The sequence below is a fragment of the Durio zibethinus genome, chromosome 19, assembly GCF_047325235.1.
Source record: "Durio zibethinus cultivar Kanyao isolate XHJ-2024 chromosome 19, ASM4732523v1, whole genome shotgun sequence".
Taxonomy (NCBI): domain Eukaryota; kingdom Viridiplantae; phylum Streptophyta; class Magnoliopsida; order Malvales; family Malvaceae; genus Durio; species Durio zibethinus.
The window spans coordinates 15,280,936-15,297,023 of record NC_143180.1 but is presented as its reverse complement, the minus strand read 5'-3'; positions in this window follow the sequence as shown (position 1 = coordinate 15,297,023).

The following is a 16,088-nucleotide window of genomic DNA, read 5'->3' as shown; positions in this document are numbered from 1 at the left end:
GCCAAGTACCAGCACCCATCGTACATCATGTGCGCACACCCCCCGACCCCCCCAATCATCGAAACCCTAATGCCATCGGTCCGGCTCTCCGGCGATGCTCCGGTGATGGTGCCCCGACGAAGAAAAATACGGCACCAGCACATGCCCGAGCCTAGCATGTGTTGCTGCAACCCTCAATCTGGTCCGATCTTAGATTGGGAATGAACTCCATATCATTAGACTGGGAATGAACTCCGTATTCCTAAGTTAAATCACGAAACGAGCGTGCGAGCGCTCAGCCGGCCAGAGGGGCGGGATGCGCAAGCCGGGGATCGGTTGGGTCCCCCTTTTCATGCTGTCGATCCTGCTGCCGCAACTCTCCAATCCGATCTTAGACTGGGAATGAACTCCGTATGCCAAAGCCAACTGACGACACAAGCGGGCGGGCGGGCGGGCACTACTTTGGCCAGAGAGACGGGATACGCAAGCCGTGGATCGATAGAGTGGTAGCTGGGTTTAGGCACATCTTCATATTTCTACGTGCCATTGCCATTTTTATGGCTTGTAAATTCATACAATGGTCCATTACGCCTTCACATGAAGTTCATGGCAAGACGACTCGTTTTCTATTTTTCACGATTTTTGAAACTTTTTACGGTTGGGATTTTTTAAAATTTTTTCGGAGGGAGTTTTGGCCCTAAACTTGGTAGACGTGATCCTTGTATTTTTGTTGGCATGCACAAAAAAAACCAGTTAAGAACTCGAAGTGTACAAGGTTTTGTGACCATTTGAAAAAAGTGTCTCCATTTTACACACTTTAATGGCTACTGGCAGAAAACTTGTAAAATCTCAAATGCTCTTTAAGAGGGTGTGAGTTCTCGCGGTTTAATGAGGGATAGGGGGCCAATATAAGGGCCAAGTACCAGCACCCATCGCACATCATGTGCGCAAACCCCCTGGCACCCCCGATCGCCGGAACCCCAATGCCGCCGATCAGGTTCTCCGACGATGCTTCGGCGATGGTGGCCCGACGAAGAAAAATACGGCACCAGCACATGCCCGAGTCCAGCATGTGCTGTTGCAATCCCCGGTCCGGTCCGATCTTAGTCTGGGAATGAACTCCGTATGCTTAGACTGGGAATGAACTCCGTATGCCTAAGTTAACCCACGAAACGAGCGTGCGGGCTCTCAGCTGGCCGTAGAGGCGGGATGCGCAAGCCGGGGATTGGCTGGGTCCCCCTTTACGTGCTGTAGATCCTACTGTCGCAACCCTCAGTACGGCCCATTCTTAGACTAGGAATGAACTCCGTATGCCTAAACCAACCGACGAAACGAGCGGGCGGGCGGGCGGGCACGACGTCGGCCAGAGAGACGGGATGCGCAAGCCGTGGATCGATAAGGTGGTAGGTGGGTTTAGGCACATCTTCATATTTCTGCATGCCAATGCCATTTTTATGGCTTGTAAATTCATACAATGGTCGCTTAAGCCTTCACGTGAAGTTTCATGGCAAGATGACTCATTTTCTATTTTTCATGATTTTTGAAACTTTTTGCGGTTCGGGATTTTTTAAAATTTTTTCGGAAGGAGTTTTGGCCCCAAACATGGTAGACGTGATCCATGTATTTTTTTTGGTATGCACAAAAAAATTCAGCTAAGAACTCGAAGTGTACATGATTTTGTGACCATTTGAAAAAAGTGTCCCCATTTCAGACACTTTAATTGCTACTGGCTGCAAACCTGTAAAATCTCAAATGCTTTTTAAGGGGGTGTGAGTTCTCGAGGTTTAATGAGGGATAGGGGGCCAATATAAGGGCCAAGTACCAGCACCCATCGCACATCATGTGTGCACACCCCCCCGGACCCCCAATCGTCGGAACCCCAATGTCGCTGGTCAGGTTCTCCGATGATGCTCCGGTGATGGTGCCTCGATGAAGAAAAATGCAGCACCGGCACATGCTCGATCCCAGTATGTGCTGCCGCAACCCTCGATCCGGTCCAATCTTAGTTTGGGAATGAACTCCATATTCTTAGACTGGGAATGAGCTACGTTTGCCTAAGTCAAGCCACGAAACGAGCGTGTGGGCGCTCAGCTGGCCAGAGGGGCGGGATGCGCAAGCCGAGGATCAGCCGGGTCCCCCTCTACGTGCTGCCAATCCTGCTGCCGCAACCTTCGGTCTGGTCCAATCTTAGACTAAGAATCAACTCCGTATGCGTAAGCCAACCGACGAAACGACCAGACGGGCGGGCGGGCGGGCGGGCACTACACCGGCCAGAGAGACGAGATGCGCAAGTCGTGGATCGATAGGGTGTGAGGTGGGTTTAGGGACATCTTCATATTTCTATGTGCCAATGCCATTTTTATGGCTTGTAAATTCATACAATGGTCCCTTAAGCCTTCACATGAAGTTTCATGGCAAGACGACTCGTTTTCTATTTTTCACGATTTTCAAAACTTTTTGCGGTTCGGGATTTTTTAAAATTTTTTCGAAAGGAATTTTGGCCCAAAACTTGGTAGACGTGATCCTTGTATTTTTACTGGCATGCACAAAAAAAATTCAGTTAAAAACTCGAAGTGTACAAGATTTTGTGACCATTTGAAAAAAGTGTCCCCATTTCAGACACTCTAATGGCTACTGGCAGCAAACCTATAAAATCTCAAATGCTCTTTAAGGGGGTGTGAGTTGTCGAGGTTTGATGAGGGATAGGGGGCCAATATAAGGGCCAAGTACCAGCACCCATCGCACATCATGTTCGCACAGCCCCCCGGCCTCCCCAATCGTCGGAACCCCAATGCCGTCGATCAGGTTCTCCGCGCATGCTCCGACGATGGTGCCCCGACGAAGAAAAATGCGGCACCAGCACATGCCTGAGCCCAACGTGTCCTGTCGCAAGCATCGGTCTGATCCGATCTTAGACTGGGAATGAACTCCATATGCTTAGACTAGGAATGAACTCCTTATGGCTAAGTCAACCCACGAAACGAGCGTGCGGGGGGCGGGATGCACAAGACGGGGATCGGTCGGGTCCCCCTCTACGTGCTGTCAATCCTACTGTCGGAACCCTCAGTTCGGTCTGATCTTAGACTGGGAATAAACTCCTTATGCCTAACCCGACCGATGAAACGAGCGGGCGGGAGGAAGGAAACTACACCGGCCAGAGAGACGGGATGCGCAAGCAGTGGATCGATAGAGTGGTAGGTGGGTTTAGGCATATCTTCATATTTCTGCATGCCAATGCCATTTTTATGGCTTGTAAATTCATACAATGGTCCCTTAAGCCTTCACGTGAAGTTTCATGGCAAGACGACTCGTTTTCTATTTTTCACAATTTTTAAAACTTTTTGCGATTCGGGATTTTTTAAAAATTTTTTGGAGGGAGTTTTAGCCCCAAACTTGTTAGACGTGATCCTTATATTTTTGTTGGCATGCACAAAAAAATTCAGCTAAAAAATCGAAGTGTACAAGATTTTGGGACAATTTGAAAAAAGTGTCCCCATTTCAGATACTTTAATGGCTACTGGCAGCAAACCTGTAAAATCTCAAATGCTCTTTAAGGAGGTGTGAGTTCTTGAGGTTTAATGAGGGATAGGGGGCCAATATAAGGGCCAAGTACCAGCACCCATCGCACATCATGTGCGCACACCCCCCCTAGCGCCCCCGATCGCCGGAACCCCAATGCCGCCGGTCAGGTTCTCTGGCGATGGTGCCCCGACGAGGAAAAATGTGGCACCAGCACATGCCCAAGCCCAGCATGTGCTGCCGCAACCCTTGGTCTGGTCCGATCTTAGACTGAGAATGAAATTCGTATGCTTAGACTGGGAATGAACTCTGTATGCCTAAGTCAACCCATGAAACGAGCGTGCATCCCGAGGATCGTTCGGGTCCCCCTCTACGTGCTATTGATCTTGCTACCGCAACCCTCGGTTCGGCCTGATCTTAGACTGGGAATGAACTCCGTATGCCTAAGCCAACCGATGAAACGAACGGGCGGGCGAGCACTACGTCGGCCAGAGAGATGGGATGCGCAAGCCATGGATCGATAGGGTGGTAGGTGGGTTTAGGCACATCTTCATATTTCTGCATGCCAATGCCATTTTTATGGCTTGTAAATTCATACAATGGTCCCTTAAGCCTTCACGTGAAGTTTGATGGCAAGATGACTCGTTTTCTATTTTTCATGATTTTCGAAACTTTATGCTGTTCGGGATTTCTTAAAATTTTTTCGAAAGGAGTTTTGGCCCCAAGCTTGGAAGACATGATCCTTGTATTTTTGTTGGCATGCAGAAAACAATTCAGCTAAAAACTCGAAGTGTACAAGATTTTGTGACTATTTGAAAAAAGTGCCCCCATTTCAGACACTTTAATGGCTACTGGCAGCAAACTTGTAAAATCTCAAATGCTCTTTAAAGGGGTGTGAGTTCTCAAGTTTTGATGAGGGATAGGGGGCCAATATAAGGGCCAAGTACCAGCACCCATCGCACATCATGTTCGCACACCCCCCGGCCCCCCCAATCGTCGGAACCCTAATACCGTCGGTCAGGTTCTCCGGTGATGCTTCGACGATGGTGCCCCGGAGAAGAAAAAGGCGGCACCAGCACATGCTTGAGCCCAGCGTGTGCTGCCGCAAGCATCGGTCTGATCCGATCTTAGACTGGGAATGAAGTTCGTATGCCTAAGTCAACCCACGAAACGAGCGTGCAGGCGCTCAACCGGCCAGAGGGGCGGGATGCGCAAGCTGGGGATCGGTCGGGTCCACCTCTACGTCTTGTCGATCCTGCTACCACAACCCTTGGTCCGGTCTGATCTTGGACTGGGAATGAACTCCGTATACCTCAGCCAACCAATGAAACAAGCCGGCGGGCGGGCGGGCGATCACTACGCTGGCCTGAGAGACGAGATGCGCAGGCCGTTGATCGATAGGGTGGTAGGTGGGTTTAGGCACATCTTCATATTTCTGTGTGCCAATGCCATTTTTATGGCTTGTAAATTCATACAATGGTCCCCTTAAGCCTTCACGTGAAGTTTCATGGCAAGATGACTCGTTTTCTATTTTTCACGATTTTCAAAACTTTTACGGTTTGAGATTTTTTAAAATTTCTTCGGAAGGAGTTTTGGCCCCAAGCTTGGTAGACGTGATCCTTGTATTTTTTTTGGCATGCACAAAAAAATTTAGCTAAAAACTCGAAGTGTATAAGATTTTGGGACCATTTGAAAAAAGTGTCCCCATTCCAGACACTTTAGTGGCTACTGGCAGCAAACCTGTAAAATCTCAAATGCTCTTTAAGGGGGTGTGAGTTCTCAAGGTTTGATGAGGGATAAGGGGCCAATATAAGGGCCAAGTACCAGCACCCATCTCACATCATGTGCACACACCCCCCCTAGCCCCCTCGATCGCCGGAACCTCAATGCCGCCGGTCAGGTTCTTCGATGATGTTTCGACGATGGTGCCCCGACGAAGAAAAATGCGACACCAGCACATGCTCGAGCCCAGCATGTGCTACCGTAACCCTCAGTTCGGTCCGATCTTAGACTGGGAATGAACTTCGTATGCTTAGACTGGGAATGAACTCCGTATGCCTACGTCAACCCACGAAACGAGCGTGCTGGTGCTCAGCGGGCCAGAGGGACAGGATGGGTAACCCGGGGGTCGGTCGGGTCCCCCTCTCCATGCTGCTGATCCTACTGTCACAACCCTTGGTCCGGTCTGATCTTAGACAAGGAATGAACTCCGTATGCCTAAGCCAACCGACGAAACGAGCGGGCGGGTGGGCACTCCGTCGGCCAGAGAGACGGGATGCGTATGTCGTGGATCGATAGGGTGGTAGGTGGGTTTAGGCATATCTTCATTTTTCTGTGTGCCAATGCCATTTTTATGGCTTGTAAATTCATACAACAATCGCTTATGCCTCCACGTGAAGTTTTGTGGCAAGACGACTCGTTTTCTATTTTTCACGATTTTTAAAACTTTTTGGGGTTCGGGATTTTTTAAAATTTTTTTGGAAGGAGTTTTGGCCCCAAACTTGGTAGACATGATCCTTGAATTTTTTTTGGCGTGCACAAAAAAATTCAGTTAAAAACTCGAAGTGTACAAGATTTTGTGACCATTTGAAAAAGGTGTCCCTATTTCAGACACTTTAATGGCTACTGGCAGCAAACCTGTAAAATCTCAAATGCTCTCTAAGTCAACCCACGAAATGAGCGTACGGGCGCTCAGCCGGCCAAAGGGGTGGGATGCACAAGCCGGGGATCGATCGGGTCCGCCTCTGCGTGTTGCCGATCCTGCTGCCGCAACCCTCGATCAAAGACTGATCTTAGATTGGGAATGAAGTCTGTATGCCTAAGCCAATCGACGAAACGAGCGGGCGAGCACTACGCCTGCCAAAGAGACGGGATGCGTAAGTCGTGGATCGATAGGGTGGTAGGTGGGTTTAGGCACATCTTCATATTTCTATATGCCAATGCCATTTTTATGGCTTGTAAATTCATACAATGGTCCCTTAAGCCTTCACGTGAAGTTTCATGGCAAGACGACTCGTTTTCTATTTTTCACGATTTTTGAAACTTTTTATGTTTCAGGATTTTTAAAAATTTTTTCAGTAGGATTTTTGGCCCCAAACTTGGTAGACGTGATCCTTGTATTTTTTTTGGCATGCACAAAAAAAATCAGCTAAAAACTCGAAGTGTACAAGATTTTGTGACCATTTGAAAAAAGTGTCCCCATTTCAGACACTTTAATGGCTACTGGTAGCAAACTTGTAAAATCTCAAATGCTCTTTAAGGGGGTGTGAGTTCTCAAGGTTTGGTGAAGGATAGGGGGCCAATATAAGGGCCAAGTTCTAGCACCCATCGTACATCATGTGCACACACCCTCCCTGGCCCCCCCGATCGTGTCAATGCCGTCGGTCAGGTTCTCCAGCGATGCTTCGGCGATGGTGCACCGACGAAGAAAAATGTGGCACTAGCACATGCCCGAACCCAGCATGTGCTGCAACAACCCTCAGCCTGGTCCGATCTTAAACTAGGAATGAACTCCGTATGCCTAAGTCAACCCACGAAATGAGCATGCGGGCGCTCAGCCGGCCAGAGGGGTGGGATGCGCAAGCTGGGGTTCAGTCGGGTCCCCCTCTGCATGCTGCCGATCCTGCAGCCGCAACCCTCCATCCGGTCTGATCTTAGACTGGGAATGAACTCCATATACCTAAGCCAGCTGATGAAACGTGCGGGTGGGTGGGTGGGCGGACACTATGCCGGCCAGAGAGACGTGATGCGCAATCCGTGTATCGATAGGGTGGTAGGTGGGTTTAGGCACATCTTCATATTTTTGTGTGCCAATGCCATTTTTATGGCTTGTAAATTCATAAAATGGTCCCTTAAGCCTTCACGTGAAGTTTAATGGCAAGATGACTCGTTTTCTATTTTTCTCAATTTTTGAAACTTTTTACGATTTAGGATTTTTTAAACTTTTTTGGAAAAAGTTTTGGCCCCAAACTTGGTAGACGTGATCCTTCTATTTTTGTTGCCAGGCACAAAAAAATTCAGATAAAAACTCGAAGTGTACACGATTTTGTGACCATTTGAAAAAAGTGTCCCCATTTCAGACACTTTAATGGCTACTGGCAGCAAACCTGTAAAATCTCAAATGCTCTTTAAGGGGTTGTGAGTTCTCGGGTTTGATGAGGGATAGGGGGCCAATATAAGGGCCAAGTACCAGTACCCATAGCACATCATGTGCACACACCCCCCCGGCCCCCTCGATCGTCGGAACCCCAATGCCGTCGGTCAGGTTCTCTGACGATGCTCTGGTGATAGTGCCCCGATGAAGAAAATGCGGTACCAGTACATGCCCGAGCCCAGCATGTGCTACCGCAACCCTCTGTCCGGTCCGATCTTAGATTGGGAATGAACTCCATATGCTTAGACTGGGAATGAACTCTGTATGCCTAAGTCAACCCACGAAATGAGCGTGTGGCCGATCAGCGGGCCAGAGGGGTAGGATGCACAAGCCGGGGATCGACCGGGTCCCCCTCTACGTGTTGCCGATCCTACTGCCGTAACCCTCTGTCCGGTCTGATCTTAGACTGGTTATGAACTCCGTATGCCTAAGCCAACCGACGAAACGAGTGGACGGACGGGCGGGCACTACGCTGACTAGAGAGATGGGATGCGCAAGCCAATGATCGATAGGGTGGTAGGTGGGTTTAAGCACATCTTCATATTTCTGCATGCCAATGCCATTTTTATGGCTTGTAAATTCATACAATGGTCCCTTAAGCCTTCACGTGAAGTTTCATGGCAAGACGACTTGTTTTCTATTTTTCATGATTTTTGAAACTTTTTACGGTTCGAGATTTCTTAAAAATTTTTCGAAACTAGTTTTGGCCCCAAACTTGGTAGACGTGATCCTTGTATTTTTGTTGGCATGCATAAAAAATTTCAGCTAAAAACTCGAAGTGTACAAGATTTTGTGACCATTTGAAAAAAGTGCCCCCATTTTAGACACTTTAATAACTACTGGCAACAAACCTGTAAAATCTCAAATGCTCTTTAAGGGGGTGTCAGTTCTCGAGGTTTGATGAGGGATAAGGGACCAATATAAGGGCCAAGTACCAGCAACCATCGCACATCATGTGCGCACACCCCCCCGGCCCCCCCGATCACCGGAACACCAACGCCATCGATCAAGTTCTCCGGCGAAGAAAAATGCGGCACCAGCATGTGCCCGAGCCTAGCATGTGCTACCGTAACCCTCGGTCTGGTCCGATCTTAGACTGAGAATGAACTCCGTATGGTTAGACTGGGAATGAACTCCGTATGCGTAAGTCAACCCATGAAACGAGCGTGCGGGCTCAACCGGCCAAGGGGCAGGATCCGCAAGTCGGGGATCGACCGGGTCCCCCTCTGCGTGCCGCCGATCCTGCTACCGCAACCCTCATCCGGTTTGGTCTTAGACTGGGAATGAACACCGTATGCCTAAGCCAACCGGTGAAACAAGCAGGCGGGTGGGCGGGCGGGCACTACACCGGCTAGAGAAGCGGGATGCGCAAGCCGTTGATCGATAGGGTGATAGGTGGGTTTCGGCAAATCTTCATATTTCTATGTGCCAATGCCAATTTTATGGCTTGTAAATTCATACAATGGTCCCATAAGCCTTCACCTGAAGTTTCATGGCAAGATGACTCGTTTTCTATTTTTCATGATTTTTGAAACTTTTTACGGTTCGAGATTTTTTAAAATTTTTTCTAAAGGAGTTTTGGCCCCAAAATTGGTAGACCTGATCCCTGTATTTTTGTTGGCATGCACAAAAAAATTCAGCTAAAAAATTGAAGTGTACAAGATTTTGTGACTATTTGAAAAAAGTGTCCCCATTTCAAACACTTTAATAACTACTGGTAGCAAACCTGTAAAATCTCAAATGCTATTTAAGGGGGTGTGAGTTCTCGAGGTTTGATGAGGGATAGGGGGCCAATATAAGGGCCAAGTACCAGCACCCATCGCACATTATGTGTCCACACCCCCCGACCCCCCCGATCGTCGGAACCCCAATGTCGCCGATCAGGTTCTCCGACGATGGTGCCCCGACGAAGAAAAATGCGGCACCCGCACATGACCGAGCCCAGCATGTGCTGTCGCAACCCTCGGTCTAGTTCGATCTTAGACTGGGAATGAACTTCGTATGCTTACACTGGGAATGAACTCCGTATGTCTAAGTCAACCCATAAAACGAGCGTGCGGGCGCTCAGCCGGCCAGAGGGGCGGGATGCGCAAGCCGGGGATCGATCGAGTCCCCCTCTGCGTGCTGTCGATCCTGTTGCTGCAACCCTCAGTCTGGTCCGATCTTAGACAGGGAATGAACTCCGTATGCCTAAGCCAACCGACAAAACAAGCGGGCGGGCGGGCGAGCGGGCACTACGTCGGCTAGAGAGGCGGGATGCGCAAACCGTGGATCGATAGGGTGGTAGGTGGGTTTTGGCACATCTTCATATTTCTGCATGCCAATGCCATTTTTATGGCTTGTAAATTCATACAATGGTCCCTTAAGCCTTCATGTGAAGTTTCATGGCAAGATGACTCGTTTTCTATTTTTCATGATTTTTGAAACTTTTTACGGTTTCGGATTTTTGAAACTTTTTTTGGAAGGAGTTTTGGCCCCAAACTTGGTAGACATGGTCCTTGTATTTTTGTTGGCACACACAAAAAAATTCAGCAAAAAACTCGAAGTGTACAAGATTTTGTGACCATTTGAAAAAAGTGTCCCCATTTCAGACACTTTAATGGCTACTGGCAGCAAACCTGTAAAATCACAAATGCTCTTTAAGGGGGTGTGAGTTCTCGAGGTTTGATGAGGGATAGGGGGCCAATATAAGGGCCAAGTACCAGCACCCATCACACATCATGTGTGCACACCCCCCGGCCCACCCGATCGCTGGAACCCCAATGCCGTCGATCAGGTTCTCCGGCGATGCTCCGACGATGGTGCCCCGGTGAAGAAAATGCTGCAGCAGCACATGCTCGAGCCCAGCATGTGCTGTCGTAACCCTCAATCCGGTCCAATCTTAGACCGGGAATAAACTCCGTATGCTTAGACTGGGAATGAACTTTGTATGCCTGAGTCAACTCATGAAACGAGCGTGCAGGCTCAGCCGGCCAGAGTGGCAGGATGCGCAAGCCGGGGATCGATCGGGTCCCCCTCTGCATGCTGCCGATCTTACTGCCGCAGCCCTCGGTCTGGTCTGATCTTAGATTGGGAATGAACTCCGTATGCCTAAGCCAACCGATGAAACGAGCGGGTGGGTGGGCGAGCGGCCACGACGTCGGTCAGAGAGGCGGGATGCGCAAGCCGTGGCTCGTTAGGGTGGTAGGTGGGTTTAGGCACATCTTCATATTTCTGCCTGCCAATGATAGTTTTATGGCTTGTAAATTCATACAATGGTCCCTTAAGCCTTCACGTGAAGTTTCATGGCAAGACGACTCGTTTTCTATTTTTCATGATTTTCAAAACTTTTTGCGGTTTGAGATTTTTTAAAATTTTTTTGGTAGATGTTTTGGCCCCAAACTTATTAGACGTGATCCTTGTATTTTTGTTGGCATGCACAAAAAAATTCAGCTAAAAACTCGAAGTGTACAAGATTTTGTGACCATTTGAAAAAAGTGTCCCCATTTCAGACACTTTAATGGCTACTGGCAACAACCTGTAAAATCTCAAATGCTCTTTAAGGGGGTGTGAGTTCTCGAGGTTTGATGAGGGATAAGGGGCCAATATAAGGGCCAAGTACCAGCACCCATCGCACATCATGTGCGCACACCCCCCGGCCCCCCCGATCGCCAGAACCCCAATGCCACCGGTCAGGTTCTCCGGTGATGCTCCGGCGATGGTGCCCCGGTGAAGAAAAATGAGGCAGCAGCACATGCCCGACCCAGCATGTGCTGTCGAAAGCCTCGGTCCGGTCCGATCTTAGACTAGGAATGAACTCCGTATCTTAGACTAGGAATGAACTCCGTATGCCTAAGTCAACCCACGAAACGAGCGTACAGGTGCTCAGCCGGCTAAAGGGGCGAGATGCGCAAGCCGGGGATCAGCTGGGTCCCCCTCTGTGTGCTGCCGATCCTGCTGCCAGAACCCTCGATCCGGTCCAATCTTAGACTAGGAATTAACTCCGTATGCCTAAGCCAACCGACGAAACGAGTGGGCAGACGGGCGGGCACTACGCCGGCCAGAGAGACGGGATGCGCAAGCCATGGATCGATAGGGTGGCAAGTGGGTTTAGGTACATCTTCATATTTCTACGTGCCAATGCCATTTTTATGGCTTGTAAATTCATACAATGGTCCCTTAAGCCTTGACGTGAAGTTTCATGGCAAGACGACTCGTTTTCTCTTTTTACGATTTTCGAACCTTTTTACGGTTCGGTATTTTTTAAAATTTTTTTGGAAGGAGTTTTGGCCCCAAACTTGGTAGTCGTGATCCTTGTATTTTTTTTGGCATGCATAAAAAAATTCAGCTAAAAACTTCGAAGTGTACAAGATTTTGTGACCATTTGAAAAAAATGTCCCCATTTAAGACACTTTAATGGCTACTGGCAGCAAACCTGTAAAATCTCAAATGCTCCTTAAGGGGGTGTGAGTTCTCGAGGTATGATGAGGGATAGGGGGCCAATATAAGGGTCAAGTACCAGCACCCATCACACATCATGTGCGCACAACTCCCAGCCCCCCGATCGTCGGAACCCCAATGCTACCGGTTAGGTTCTTCGACGATGCTCCAGCATGGTACCCTGGCAAAGAAAATAGCGGCACCAGCACATTCCCGAGCCCAGCATGTATTGCCATAACCCTCGATTCAATCCGATCTTAGACTGGGAATGAACTCAACATTCTTAGACTGGGAATGAACTCCGTATGCCTAAGTCAACCCACGAAACGAGCGTGCGGGCGCTCAGCCGACCAGAGGGGCGGGATGCTCAAGCCGAGGATCGATCGGGTCCCCCTCTACGTGCTACCGATCCTGCTGCCGCAACCCTCAGTCCTGTCTGATCTTAGGCTGGGAATGAACTCCATATGCCTAAGCCAACCGATGAAATGAGCGAGAGGGCGGGCGGGCGGGCACTACGCCGGCCAAAGAGATGGGATGCGCAAGCCGTGGATTGATACGGTGGTAGGTGGGTTTAGGCACATCTTCATATTTCTGCATGCCAATACCATTTTTATGGCTTGTAAATTCATACAATGGTCCCTTAAGCCTTCACGTGAAGTTTCATGGCAAGACGACTCGTTTTCTATTTTTCACGATTTTTGAAACTTTTTGAGGTTCAGGATTTTTTAAAATTTTTCCAAAAGGAGTTTTGGCCCCAAACTTGGTAGACGTGATCCTTGTATTTTTATTCATATGCACAAAAAAATTCAGCCAAAAACACGAAGTGTACAATATTTTGTGACCATTTGAAAAAAGTGTCCCCATTCCAGACACTTTAATGGCTACTGGCAGCAAACCTGTAAAATATCAAATGCTCTTTAAGGGGGTGTGAGTTCTTGAGGTTTGATGAGGGATAGGTTGCCAATATAAGGGCCAAGTACCAGCACCCATCGCACATCATGTGCGCACACCCCCCCGGCCCCCCGCGATCGCTGGAACCCCAATGCCGCCGGTTAGGTTCTCCGACGATGCTCCGGCAATGGTGCCCCGGTGAAGAAAAATGTGGCTCCAGTACATGCGCGAGCCCAGCATGTGCTGCCGCAACCCTCAGTCTGGTCTGATCTTAGACTGGGAATGAACTTCGTATGCCTAAGCCAACCGACAAAACGAACGGGTGGACGGGCACAACGCCAGCCAGGGAGACGAGATGCGCAAGCCGTGGATCGATAGGGTGGTATGTGGGTTTAGGCACATCTTCATATTTCTACGTGCCAATGCCATTTTTATGGCTTGTAAATTCATACAATGGTCCCTTAAGCCTTCACGTGAAGTTTCATGCCAAGACGACTCGTTTTCTATTTTTCACGATTTTTGAAACTTTTTATGTTTCAGGATTTTTTAAAATTTTTTCAGTAGGATTTTTGGCCCCAAACTTGGTAGACGTGATCCTTGTATTTTTATTGGCATGAAAAACGAAATTCAGCCAAAAATTCGAAGTGTACAAGATCTTGTGACCATTTGAAAAAAGTGTCCCCATTTCAGACATTTTAATGGCTACTGGCAGCAAACCTGTAAAATCTGAATGCTCTTTAAGGGGGTGTGAGTTCTCGAGGTTTGATGAGGGATAGGTTGCCAATATAAAGGCAAAGTACCAGCACCCATCGCACATCATGTGCGCACACCCCCCCTGCCCCCCCGATCACCGAAACCCTAATGCCGTCAGTCAGGTTCTCCGACGATGCTCCAGCAATGGTGCCCTGGCGAAGAAAAATGCTGCTCCAGCACATGCGCGAGCCCAGCATGTGCTGCCGCAACCCCCGGTCCAGTTTGATCTTAGACTGGGAACGAACTTCGTATGCCTAAGCCAACCGACAAAACGAGGGGGCGGGCGGGCACTACGCCGGCCAGGGAGACGGGAAGCGCAAGCCGTGGATCGATAGGGTGGTTTGTGGGTTTAGGCACATCTTCATATTTCTGTGTGCCAATGCCATTTTTATGGCTTCTAAATTCATACAATGGTCCCTTAAGCCCTCACGTGAAGTTTCATGGCAAGACGACACGTTGTCTATTTTTCACGATTTTCAAAACTTTTTGCGTTTCGGGATTTTTTAAAATTTTTTCAGAAGGAGTTTTGACCCCAAACTTGGTAGACGTGATCCTTGTATTTTTGATGGCATGCAAAAAAAAAAATCAGCTAAAAACTCGAAGTGTACAATATTTTTTGACCATTTGAAAAAAGTGTCCCCATTTCAGACACTTTAACGACTACTGGCAGCAAACTTGTAAAACCTCAAATGCTCTTTAAGGGGGTGTGAGTTCCTGAGGTTTGATGAGGGATAGGGGGCCAATTGAAGGGCCAAGTACCAGCACCCATCGCACATCATGTGCGCACACCCCCCCGGCCCCCCCGATCGTCAGAACCCCAATGCTACCGTTCAGGTTCTCCGACGATCCTCTGATGAAGAAAAATGGGGCACCAGCACATGCCCGAGCCCAGCATGTGCTACCGTAACCCTCAGCCCAGTCCTATCTTAGATTGGGAATGAACTTCGTATGCTTAGACTGGGAATGAACTCCGTATGCCTAAGTCAACCCACGAAACAAGCGTGTGGGCGCTCAACCGGCCAGAGGGTGGGATGCGCAAGACGGGGATCGGTCGGGTCCTCTCTACGTGCTGCCGATCCTGCTGCCACAACCGTCGGTCTGATCCGATCTTAGACTGGGAATGAACTCTGTACGCCTAAGCTAATCGATGAAACAAGCGGGCGGGTGGGCGGGCGGGCATTACGTCGGCCAGAGAGATGGGATGCGCAAGCCGTGGATCGATATGGTGGTAGGTGGGTTTGGGCACATCTTCATATTTCTATGTTCCAATGCCATTTTTATGGCTTGTAAATTCATACAATGGTCTCTTAAGCCTTCACGTGAAGTTTAATGGCAAGACGACTCGTTTTCTATTTTTCATGATTTTTGAAACTTTTTGCGGTTTGGGATTTTTTAAAATTTTTTCGGAAGGAGTTTTCACCCCAAACTTATTAGATGTGATCCTTGTATTTTTGTTGGTATGCACAAAACAAATCAGCTAAAAACTCAAAGTGTACAAGATTTTGTGACCACTTGAAAAAAGTGTCCCCATTTCACACTTTAATGGCTACTGACAGCAAACCTATAAAATCTCAAATACTCTTTAAGGGGTGTGAGTTCTCGAGGTTTGATGAGGGATAGGGGGCCAATATAAGGGCCAAGTACCAGCACCCATTGCACATCATGTACGCACACCCCCCGGTCCCCCCGATCGTCGGAACCCCAATGCCACCGGTCAGGTTCTCCGACGATGCTCCGACGATGGTGCCCCGATGGAGAAAAATGTGGCACCAGCACATGCCCAAGCCCAGCATGTGCTGTCGAAACCCTCGGTCCGATTCGATCTTAGACTGGGAATGAACTGCGTATGCTTAGACTGGGAATGAACTCCGTATGCCTAAGTCAACCCATGAAACGAGCGTGCAGGCTCAGCCGGCCAGAGGGGCGGAATGCGCAAGCTGGAGATCGACCGGGTCCCGCTCTGCATCTTGCCGATCCTACTGTCGCAACCCTTGGTCTGGTCTGATCTTAGATTGGGAATGAACTCCGTATGCCTAAGCCAACCGATGAAACGAGCGGGCGGGTGGGCGAGCGGGCACGACGCTGATTAGAGAGGCGGGATGCGGAAGCCGTGGCTCGATAGGGTGGTAGGTGGGTTTAGGCACATCTTCATATTTCTGCCTACCAATGCCATTTTTATGGCTTGTAAATTCATACAATGGTCCCTTAAGCCTTCACGTGAAGTTTCATGGCAAGACGACTCGTTTTCTATTTTTCACGATTTTCAAAACTTTTTACGGTTCGAGATTTTTTAAAATTTTTTCGATAGAAGTTTTGAACCCAAACTTATTAGACGTGATCCTTGTATTTTTGTTGGCATGCACAAAAAAATTCA